Raw genomic sequence first — 12,669 nt, 5'->3', positions numbered from 1 at the left:
CCTCAGCAGGGGGGTTTGCTGTAAGTAATGTGCATGCAGGTCCTAATTATTGAGATCCTATAAATATCCCTACCTCAGGGCCCCCAAATGTGGTCAAGAACAAAAAATGGTCCCTGCTAATAAAGTGAATGAACTCCTTAAGGAAGGATGTCCAAACTACCAAGTATAGAAGAAGTCAAATCCCATGGTGGCCAATTGTGTTTCCACCCCAATCCAACAAGAATATGTAATCCTTACTCTTCGCCACAGATGCATTGATGTTAATGATTGTACTTGGTGTAAATATTCCATTTTCGTTCTTAGCTGGTATATTTATTTGATCGAACTAGAGTAGCCGATCTTGGTTGTCTCAGTTTTATTACTACTACCTGTAAGCTCCAGGGAGCAGGAATATTTTTAGACATGTTTTGCAAAACATTCATCCCCACATCATAAAAAAGAAAAAAATTAGATGAAGGTGTGTACATTTTAAATATCTTATAATTTTCAGTAAGATTTCCAAGTCATAGGCCAGTTAAGATAATAAAACTTCTATGCCTGCTCTTCAACGAAAAGACAGGTGAAAGGTAAAGATTTAGTGGTGTAACTTTTTAGAAGTTTTGACTGCAATATTCCAGTTATAAACAATACTCATGATAGAGGCACCTGGGTGGCTCAGTCGGTTGAGCGTCCGACTTCAGCTCAGGTCATGATCTCATGGTTCATGAGTTCAAGCCCCACATTGGGCTCACTGCTGTCAGCCTGTCAGCGCGGAGCCTGCTTTGGATCCTGTGCCCCCCTCTCTCTGCCCCTCCCTCGCTTGCGCTTTCCCCACCAAAATAAATAATTATTTCTAAAAAAATAAATAAATAAATAATACTCATGATAACACAGAATTAGATTTATTTTAATTATCTTTTATCCTCTTAAAAATAAAAAGTCACTTTGTAAAGGGACATAATTATGTTACACATAGATTGGCTTTCTCACAAAGTTTGATTTTCAGTATACGAGAAATAGAGCTCCTTTCGAAATAAATTAAAGGTTTGCAAATTCAGTTTTCCTTTTTGTTCTATGATGCACGGCCTACCAAAATTCAATGGAATGAATTAATGGTAAATCGGAAGATGAGCAATTGTCGCTAGCACTGGAACTCCAGGGCACATTCGGGGGAGTCAGGGATCAAACAAACCAAATGGCAGCTCCTCTCTTTTGTTGACACATCATCACTGAACCAATCTCTACACTTCTCTTTCAGTTCCCTCTCAACACTTCATGTGATGACACCCTTCGCGAATCTTCCCTTCTTTTCTCCTCCCCCAGGCCCCCAAGACAAGCCTGAATCCTCAGATGAATCCTGCTAAGATCCATGCAGGGGATTTTGCTACAACACACACACACACACACACACACACACACACACACACACACACACCCAACACAGATGAATGTACCAGGGTCCGAGATGAGTTAAGTTACAACAGAATTTAGTTTTGACCTTCCTACCAGCCAGCTGGGGCAAAAAGAGATTCTAAAGTGGTCATTGTTCACACCTGAAGACACAGTGTTTTTTCTGGCAAACATATCTAATCGGTCAAGATTTACTTTTCTCCTTCTTACAAATGGAGCCACAGATGGCTGATTCTTTCTAAGACTGTAACATCCGTGTCTGTGACCTGCTGTTTTCTAAAGCCCAAACCTTTAAGGAATGGGAGAAATTTTACACTCGAATATTACAGAAACAGTGTGCTTCTGTATTTTTTACCCCGAACAGTGATTAAGCAAACGGAAAAACCCTAAGAAGAATGGAAAGACAAATCTACTGAATATACCACTTATCTCGTGGAATTATATACTTCAGATAAATTGCCTAAATTGCTTCCCATCTCCAGCTTGAACTTCTGATAGCTCCTTTTCAGTATCTTTAAGATTTCTGAAAATTAAAGACATTTGGATTAAGATACTTTGGTAACTTTCACATCTTTTAAACTCTCTTGCCCGGACATAATATTTCCATAATACAGAAAGCAGTTATTTCCTGTGCGACAGAGCTGGAAAATGCTGATGGACGCAAGAAGTCAGGAGTCAGGCTATTTTCTCAAGGTCAGGGAAGTGGGTTTGGATGAAATAGAGGACGGTTTTGGAAAGGAATAAAGGAGAGGAAGAGATTTTCATTTGTTTTGTTTCATTTCTGTTATTTCTCTTTTTTATGGTTGGGAGAAATTTACAAAGAACTGAAGGTAGATGTCTCTGTGAAGGAAGGTGGTTTTCTTACCTTTGTCTCATGGGCTTCTGCAGATAACCCAGGCAGCTGCTGAGTTTGTTTGGGTCTGAGTATTGGCCACGGACGTTTTATCCCTAACTTTCCTCCCATCCTAATCTCCCAGGCCAGTTTAGTGCTGCTTAAACTACACTATGAAACCCAGAGCATCCACAGTGTTAAAGCATCCACCCATGAGTCCTAAATATACCCAGGTTGCTCATATTCTGCTGCTAAGACTTATCACCACATTGTATGGATGGCTGTACTTGTGAGAATCCCAGACTGTTTTCAGACCAATCCTACAATATATTGCACATTTTGCAATGTTTAAAAATCTTTTCCCAACCCCATGACCTCATGTCGCGGCTGCTTGTATGGTCATAAAGCCAAACTCAACAGCTGTGTTATCGCTCTTACGCATCTGACTTTTAGTTTTAGGTCTAAGCAATTTGCAGCCCTGTGAATTGATAAATCTATTTCCTTTGCTTAATTGTCTTTGACTATACTTTGTCTTATGTTTATAAACAGAGGTATAATTAGATTCTCAAAATGGCAGACTTAACTGAGTAATTACATAAGTTGCTGACATCTTGTTTAAATGACGACGACACTGGCTTTAAAAGCTTACACGAATTGGGGCACCTGGGTGGCTCAGTCAGTTAGGCATCTGACTTTGGCTCGGATCATGGTCTCGCAGTTTGTGAGTTTGAGCCCCGCATCTGGCTCTTGTGCGGACAGCTCAGAGCCTGAAGCCTGCTTTGGATTCTGTGTCTCCCTTTCTCTCTGCCCCTCCCCTGCTCGTGTTCTGTCTCTCAAAAATAAATAAATGTTTAAAAAATTTTTTTAAAGCTTACATGAATTGTATAGAGCTGCATGGCAGGGTAGTGGAATTTTACCTTGTAGTATTTGGGTGTGTGTGAAAAATCTCAGGTGTAAATTAGAGTTGAGGGAGTCAAACTCAGTCCATGGTGTATCATGGTCATTGTCCTGTGTAAGCCTCGCTCTTGTTCTGTACATTTCTTTGTGTTCTCTTCCCTATCTGCTCTTCCCTCACTTCTGCCCTTGGGCCACCAGTCCAAAGCGTTCCGTATGCATCTTTTTATCTGTAAGTGTTCCAGTTGGGTTTATATATATATATATATATGACTTAATGTAAATGGTATTCTAGACTTCATTCTTGTTTCACTTTTTTCACTAATACTCTCTGAGACTCGTTCACATTAGTGTATTCTAGCCCACGATTGCAGTGATTATAACGTACTGCTTACCTCAAGCCCTGTTCCTCCCCCACCAGGAGCTGTGTGGTAGGGAACACTGTCATACATGTCTGCTTCTGGCCCTACCTGTGTGTTACTTCTCTGGGTTGTGTACCCAGAAGTGGAGCTGATGGGGTGGAGGGTGTGCATCTACTGCATTTGACCACTTCCTTGCCAGACGACTTTGTCTTGTTACCACAGCCATGCGTCCCCTTGTATTCCTGCCAACCCCTGGCATTATTCAGCCTTCTAAACTTTGCCAAGTCTAAGAAGCATCAAGGGTAATCTCATTCTTGCCGTGATTTGCATTTCCCTGGATAACTAATGAGTCTGAGCATCTCCCCACATGTTTGTTAGCCTTGTGAATTTCTTCTTCTAGAAAATTCTCTCTTTAGATCCATTGCCCATTTTTTAAACGAGTTAGCATCTTTTTCTTGTTAATTTGTAGGAAGCAGTCCTTCCCGTGCCCTAAGCCACAAAGACGTTCTCCTACTCTTTGTTCTATTAAATTTATTGTTTTCACCTTCGTGTTCAGACCTTTAACTCATCTGGAGTCCATCTTCTATACACTATTAAGTAGGGATCGCCACGTAATGAGCCGCTTTCTCAATACCAATTACAAAACAATCCATCCTTTTCTTATCAGTTTATGGTGACACTTTTATTGTATATTAAGTTCCCAAATAGACATGGGTATGTTCTGGGCACTATCTCTTTATTCCATTAGTCTATCAGTCTGTTTTTAATGCCATTGCCACATTACATTTGATGACTTAGTGTTTATTACTTAGTATCGTTTAGTGCTTAGTGTCCAGACATTTTTTGTTCCCTGTGGAAGATGTGTTGGGTCAGGGGAGTCCCTCGGTAGAGAGGTTTCTGATCAAATTCATCCTCATTTTTCAGAATAAGGGCAAGGACAGGAGATCCTTCTCTCGGGAACCAGTCCCTGGGACTCCTCTGTCACATCTGCCCTCCCACAGGAGAACTAGAGCCTGGGCTAGTGGTGCCACATTCAAGTGGGAAGGCTGGGCCAAAAGAAGGTTCTGGGCATCTGTCAGCACAGGCAGCTCCGGGATAAGCTCTGTCTTGCTCACGGGGAAAGCCTTCTGTGACATGATGGGGATTCCCAGCTGGAGGAACCCTGCTCCTGTCTTCCTGGGATAGAGGTAGCAGCAGCATCTGATCTGCCTGAGGCACTGAGTGTGGATCCTTACACGGTCACAGCCTGATGCTCGTCCTTTCTTGAAATCTCTACGCCAGAGGATTTCTTGGCGGTCCTCTTGGGCCTCTGCCAAATGCCCCGTTTGAGACACTGGGATGTCAATAAACTTTCAAAATGCTTCAATTCTTCTTTACCGCTTTTTTGACCAATGTATGCATTTCCTTTTAGTAAGTAATTGGGGTTTCTTTCAGCCAACAGAGCCCTCAAACTATTATAAACTTTTTCTCATGGGATATAAGCAACTTTGATAATAGCCAATGCTTCTTTCAAAATTTCTTAAAAAAAAAAAATGGCTTCCCCCTTTCCGGTGTCCAGTTCTTTACCTTTATGGCTGATCTTTTCGTTTACTTTGAAAATCTTCTCCTCTGTCTTTGTGAGGTAGATTAACTCTAAATTGGATAGTTGGTGAAATTTTATTTTGTGTTCTTGAAGCAGGATAGAAAGGACTCTGAAGTTTCTACAGGAGCTTTGCTTCTCTCTTTCTAATTTTTTTAAAATTGCAATGAAGTTTTCTCAGTTTGAGAATTTTTAATGTGATCTTTAAGTGCATAAATTATTTTATCTTTGTTAGTTAATTTAACCTGCTTTTAGTTTCTTTTTAATAGTTTTCAATAAATAACTTAATTCTATAAATCACTTTCTTCAAAACTCCCTTCAATATCATCTTCTAGGGGTCCTCATTTTATGATGTACTTGTTATATCCCGTTCCGAGTCCTTACAATCCATGTTATCTTCTCCAGGAATAGCAGCAGTCCTAGACTTCTAGTCCCTCATTTATCATCTGCTTATTGTGGTTCTGTTCATTATTGAAACTGGGGTATTGAAGTCTCCAACTTTTATGATTACTAACTTGTCTCTTTCTCCCCTCAATTCTGTCAGTTTTTACCACATGAGTTTTGGGACTCGGTTATTAGGGGTATATCAGTTTATAATTGTTGTATCTTCCCAATGGGTTGGCTTTCTTCCCATTATAAAATATCCTCCTTTGACTCTAGGAACAATTTTTGTCTCAAAGTTTATTTAGTCTGATATTAGTAGCCATTCACTCTCTCTTTCGGTTTCTGTTTGCATGTTACACCTTTGCCCATATTTTTATCTTTAAGCAATTTGTGTCATTAAATCTCAATTAAGTCTCTAGTAGATGAGATGTAGTTGGATCATTTTTACAATCTTGTCTGCCAATCATTACATATAGCTGCTGATAAGATAGAATTTGTGTCTCCTGTTTTGATATTTGTGTTTTATTCATCATCTGTTGTTATTTTATTGTTTTCAAAAAAATTTTAGGGGCACCTGTGTGGCTCAGTCAGTTAAACGGCTGACTTCAGCTCAGGTCATGATTTCACGTTGTGTGGGTTTGAGCCCCGTGTTGGGCTCTGCGCTGACAGCTTGGAGCCTGGAGCCTGGAGCCTGCTTCAGATTCTGTGTCTCCCTCTCTCTCTGCCCCTCCCCTGCTCACACTCTCTCTCTCTCTCTCTCTCTCTCTCTCTCTCTCTCTCAAAATATAAATATTTTAAAAAATGAAAAAAAATTTTTTTTGATGTTTTTGATGTTTTTTTGATGTTTTGAGAGAGAGGGCAGAATGTGAGCAGGGAAGGGGAAGAAAGAGAGGGAGACACAGAATCTGAAGCAGGATCCAGGCTCCAAGCTGTCAGCACAGAGCCCAACGCGGGGCTTGAACTCACTAACTGTGAGATCATGACCTAAGCCAAAGTCAGATGCTTAACTGACGGAGCTACCCAGGTGCCTCCATTATTTCATTCTTTAATTACTGCCTTCTTTTGTGTTAAGTAAACATTCTCTAGTGTAATAATTTAATTTCCCTTCTTGTTTACTTTAGTGTATATACATTTTTAGTTATTTCCTTAGTGGTTTCCCGGAGAAATTGAACTAACATCTTAAATTTCAATAATCTAGTTGGGATTAATATCAATTTAATTATAATAGCATATAAATCTTTGTCCCTATATGGTTCCATCCTTCTCCCCTTTTGTGCTGTTATTGTCACATAAATAACATTTTATACATTGTATAAACCACATGGGTTTATAATTACAGCTTCATGCAATTGTCTTTAAATTAAGATAGAAGAAAGGGTTACAAACAGAAAATGCATTTATACTCTCTTTTATGTTTATGACCTTTACCAATGTTCTATTTTTTCATGTGGATTTAAGTCATAGCCTAATGTTCTTCCATTTTTCTGCTAGTGACCAATTCTCTCAGTTTTAATTTTTTTGGGAATGTCTTAAATCTCTTCTTCATATTTGAAAGGTGTTCTGCTGAATATAGAATTCTTGTAGTTTATTGTTTTCTGGTTTGAGTATTGGATGTTCTGATATCTCAGTTAAGTGGTTTTGACCGTAGCCAACAGAAAATCCTTTGTAAAACCGGCCCATATTATAAGGACAGCTATGCTCTCACATTATAAAAAACTCAGAGGTAGAGGAGGGCGGGCATTATGACTGCTCACCATTTTAACCATCTTGTCTCCTCCAGACATTCAGAACGATTACTTCTCCACTCCCTTGAAATCAGGAAATCAGGTGTGGCCACGAGACTGACTTTAACCAAGGAATATGAGTAGAAGTGACATGTTCGTGGACGATCCAGTGTGCAGTGCCCCTCTCCTCCCTTTTTCTTTATGTGCGATGGCTAACAACATTCTAGGTGGTGGAGCCAGGTCCTTGGGTGAGGAGGATGCGAGTTGGGCCCCAATATGGACATATCACAGGAGTAACAAATAAACTTCTGTTGCTTTAAGGTTCGGCCGCTGTTAGGCACAGCAGCATAACTGTGCCTATCCTGAGTGATCTCGGGGGCTCCCAGCACAGAATGTTAGGCTTTGGATCCACATCTCAGTGATTCTCTCTGTGTTGGCTTCATGAAGTGACAGGCATTTTTGAGGATCCAGCTGATCCTGCCATCCTTCCCAGGGATTTCATAGTCTGTATCTTTGTTCTATATCCGGATTTCAGAGATCTATGAGAAGTATTACCATATGTCATAATAAAGTGCTTACAACATAGGGAAACTTTGCTTTATGTAAAAAGTACCTAGTTTTCACATATTCAGTGAATCCATTTGAAGATTCTTTCTAGTTCCTCAATACAGAGCAGATCATCTCCATTGTGACCTTGTTAAGGGCATTTCTCAGAGTCTGAAACATGGAGGAAACAAAGTAATATTGCCCCATCTGATGTGGAATATCCTATCAAACATGTCTTGGCAGTTTCTTTCAAGAGATTAACCTGTGCTTTTTATTTATTTATTTATTTTAAATATGAAATTCATTGTCAAATTGGTTTCCATACAACACCCAATGCTCATCCCAACAGGTGCCCTCCTCAATACCCATCACCCACCCCCCCTCCCTCCCACCCCCCATCAACCCGCAGTTCTCAGTTTTTAAGAGTCTCTTATGTTTTGGCTCCCTCCCTCTCTAACCTCTTTTTTTTTCCTTCCCCTCCCCCATGGTCTTCTGTTAAGGTTTTCAGGATGCACATAAGAGTGAACACATATGGTATGTGTCTTTCTCTGTATGACTTATTTCACTTAGCATAACACTCTTTCCAGTTCCATCCACGTGGCTACAAAGGCCATATTTCATTCTTTCTCATTGCCACGTAGTATTCCATTGTGTATATAAACCACAATTTCTTTATCCATTCATCAGTTGATGGACATTTAGGCTCTTCCCATAATTTGGCTATTGTTGAAAGTGCTGCTATAAACATTGGGGTACAAGTGCCCCTATGCATCAGCACTCCTGTATTCCTTGGGTAAATTCCTAGCAGTGCTACTGCTGGGTCATGGGGTAGATCTATTTTTAATTTTTTGAGGAACCTCCACACTGTTTTCCAGAGTGGCTGCACCAGTTTGCATTCCCACCAACAGTGCAAGAGGGTTCCCGTTTCTCCACATCCTCACCAGCATCTACAGTCCCCTGATTGGTTCATTTTAGCCACTCTCACTGGTGTGAGGTGATATCTGAGTGTGGTTTTGATTTGTATTTCCCTGATGAGGAGTGACATTGGGCATCTTTTCATGTGTCTGTTAGCCATCTGGATGCCTTCTTTAGAGGACTGTCTATTCATGTTTTCGGCCCATTTCTTCACTGGTTTATTTGTGTTTTGGGTGTGGAGTTTGGTGAGCTCTTTATAGATTTTGGATACTAGCCCTTTGTCTGATATGTCATTCGCAAATATCTTTTCCCATTCCGTTGGTTGCCTTTTAGTTTTGTTGATTGTTTCCTTTGCAGTGCTGAAGCTTTTTATCTTCATGGGGTCCCAATAGTTCATTTTTGCTTTCAATTCCCTTGCCTTTGGGGATGTGTCAAGTAAGAAATTGCTGCGGCTGAGGTCAGAGAGGTTTTTTCCTGCTTTCTCCTCTACGGTTTTGATTGTTTCCTGTATCACATTCAGGTCCTTTATCCATTTTGAGTTTATTTTTGTGAATGGTGTAAGAAAGTGGTCTAGTTTCAACCTTCTGCATGTTGCTGTCCAGTTCTCCCAGCACAAATTGTTAAAGAGGCTGTCTTTTTACCATTGGATATTCTTTCCTCCTTTGTCAAAGATTAGTTGAGCATACGTTTGTGGGTCTAGTTCTGGGGTTTCTATTCTATTCCATTGGTCTATGTGTCTGTTTTGGTGCCAATACCATGCTGTCTTGATGATGACAGCTTTGTAGTAGAGGCTAAAGTCTGGGATTGTGATGCCTCCTGCTTTGGTCTTCTTCAATATTACTTTGGCTATTCGGGGCTTTTTGTGGTTCCATACATATTTTAAGATTGCTTGTTCTAGCTTCAAGAAGAATGCTGGTGCAATTTTGATTGGGATTGCATTGAATGTGTAGATAGCTTTGGGTAGTATTGACATTTTAACAATATTTATTCTTCCAACCCATGAGCACGGAATGTTTTTCCATTTCTTTATATCTTCTTCAATTTCCTTCATAAGCTTTCTATAGTTTTCAGCATACAGATCTTTTACATCTTTGGTTAGGTTTATTCCTAGGTATTTTATGCTTCTTGGTGCAATTGTGAATGGGATCAGTTTCTTTGTCTTTCTGTTGCTTCATTATTAGTGTATAAGAATGTAACTGATTTCTGTACATTGATTTTGTATCCTGCGACTTTGCCAGATTCATGTATCAGTTCTAGCAGACTTTTGGTGGAGTCTATCGGATTTTCCATGTATAATATCATGTCATCTGCAAAAAGTGAAAGCTTGACTCCATCATTGCCAATTTTAATGCCTTTGATTTCCTTTTGTTTTCTGATTGCTGATGCTAGCACTTCCAACACTATGTTAAACAACAGCGGTGAGAGTGGACATCCCTGTCGTGTTCCTGATCTCAGGGAGAAAGCTCTCAGTTTTTCCCCATTGAGGATGATATTAGCTGTGGGCTTTTCATAAATGGCCTTTATGATATTTAAGTATGTTCCTTCTATCCCGACTGTCTCGAGGGTTTTTATTAAGAAAGTATGCTGAATTTTGTCAAATGCTTTTTCTGCATCAATTGACAGGATCATATAGTTCTTATCTTTTCTTTTATTAATGTGATGTATCACATTGATTGATTTGTGAATGTTGAACCAGCCCTGCATCCCAGGAATGAATCCCCCTTGATCATGGTGTATAATTTTTTTATGTGCTGTTGAATTCTATTTGCTAGTATCTTATTGAGAATTTTTGCATCCATATTCCTCAGGGATATTGGCCTGTAGTTCTCTTTTTTTTTTTTTTTTACTGGGTCTCTGTCTGGTTTAGGAATCAAAGTAATGCTGGCTTCATAGAATGAGTCTGTAAGTTACCCTTCCCTTTCTATTTTTTGGAACAGCTTGAGAAGGATAGGTATTATATCTGCTTTAAATGCCTGGTAGAATTCCCCTGGGAAGCCATCTGGTCCTGGACTCTTATTTGTTGGGAGATTTTTGATAACTGATTTAATTTCTTTGCCAGTTATGGGTCTGTTCAAGCTTTCTATTTCCTCCTGATTGAGTTTTGGAAGTGTGTGTGTGCTTAGGAACTTGTCCATTTCTTCCAGGTTGTCCAATTTGTTGGCATATAATTTTTCATAGTATTCCCTGATAATTGCTTGTATTTCTGAGGGATTGGTTGTAATAATTCCATTTTCATTCATGATTTTATCTATTTGGGTCATCTCCCTTTTCCTTTTGAGAAGCATGGCTAGAGGTTTATCAATTTTGTTTATTTTTTCAAAAAACCGACTCTTGGTTTCCTTGATCTGCTCTACAGTTTTTTTAGATTCTCTATTGCTTATTTCTGCTCTGATCTTTATTATTTCTCTTCTTCTGCTGGATTTAGGGTGTCTTTGCTGTTCTGCTTCTATTTCCGTTAGGTGTGCTGTTAGATTTTGTGTTTGGGATTTTTCTTTTTTCTTGAGATAGGCCTGGATTGCAATGTATTTTCCTCTCAGGACTGCCTTCACTGCCTCCCAAAGCGATTGGATTGTTGTATTTCCATTTTCATTTGTTTCCATATATTTTTTAATTTCTTCTCTAATTGCCTGTTTGACCCATTCATTCTTTAGTAGGGTGTTCTTTAACCTCTATGCTTTTGGAGGTTTTCCAGACTTTTTCCTGTGGTTGATTTCAAGCTTCGTAGCATTGTGGTCTGAAAGTATGCATGGTATGATCTCAATTCTTGTATACTTATGAAGGGCTGTTTTGTGACCCAGTATGTGATCTATTTTGGAGAATGTTCCATGTGCACTCGAGAAGAAAGTATATTCTGTTGCTTTGGGATGCAGACTTCTAAATATCTGTCAAGTCCATCTGATCCAATGTATCATTCAGGGCCCTTGTTTCTTTATTGATCTTGTGTCTAGATGATCTATCCATTGTTGTAAGTGGAGTATTGAAGTCCCCTGCAATTACCACATTCTTATCAATAAGGTTGCTAATGTTTTTGATTAATTGTTTTATATATTGGGGGCCCCCGTATTTGGCACATAGACATTTATAATTGTTAGCTCTTCCTGATGGATGGAACCTGTAATTACTATATAATGCCCTTCTTCATCTCTTGTTACAGCCTTTAATTTAAAGTCTAGTTTGTCTGATATAAGTATGGCTACTCCAGCTTTCTTTTGACTTCCAGTAGCATGATAGATAGTTCTTCACCCCCTCACTTTCAATCTGAAGGTGTCCTCAGGTCTAAAGTGAGTCTCTTGTAGACAGCAAATAGATGGGTCTTATTTTTTTATCCATTCGGATATCCTATGTCTTTTGGTTGGAGCGTTTAGTCCCTTTACATTCAGTGTTATTATTGAAAGATAGGGGTTTAGAGTCATGGTGATGTCTGTAGCTTTAACGCTTGTAGTGATGTCTCTGGTACTTTGTGGTCCTTGCAACATTTCACTCACAGAGTCCCCCTTAGGATCTTTTGTAGGGCAGGTTTAGTGGTGATGAATTCCTTCAGTTTTTGTTTGTTTGGGAAAATCTTTATCTCTCCTTCTATTCTGAATGACAGACTTGCTGGATAAAGGATAAAGGCTGCATTTTTTTTTCTGTTCATCACATTGAAGATTTCCTGCCATTCCTTTCTGGCCTGCCAAGTTTCAGTAGATAGATCTGTCACTAGTCTTATTGGTCTCCCTTTATATGTTAGAGTGTGTTTATCCCTAGCTGCTTTCAGAATTGTCTCTTTATCCTTGTATTTTGCCAGTTTCACTATGATATGTCGTGCAGAAGACTGATTCAAGTTATGTCTGAAGGGAGTTCTCTGTGCTTCTTGGATTTAAATGCCTTTTCTTTCCTCAGATCAGGGAAGTTCTCAGCTAGGATTTGTTCAAGTACACCTTCAGCCCTTTCCTCTCTCTCTTCCTCTTCTGATATTCCTATTATATGGATATTGTTCCATTTCATTGCATCACTTAGTTCTCTAATTCTCCCCTCATACTCCTGGATTTTTTTAATCTCTTT

The 12,669-nt window shown here is 39.4% G+C and overlaps 1 protein-coding gene across 1 annotated transcript in view; it reads left to right on the top strand.

The window, feature by feature from the left end:
• The window catches only part of SAMD3 (sterile alpha motif domain containing 3), a 57,138-nt gene that overhangs the window by 31,289 nt on the left and 13,180 nt on the right, over window positions 1-12,669 (top strand). The window lies entirely within an intron of this gene.

The sequence above is a fragment of the Prionailurus bengalensis genome, chromosome B2 (genome assembly GCF_016509475.1).
Source record: "Prionailurus bengalensis isolate Pbe53 chromosome B2, Fcat_Pben_1.1_paternal_pri, whole genome shotgun sequence".
Taxonomy (NCBI): Eukaryota; Metazoa; Chordata; class Mammalia; order Carnivora; family Felidae; genus Prionailurus; species Prionailurus bengalensis.
This window is presented reverse-complemented; position numbering and strand designations above follow the sequence as displayed.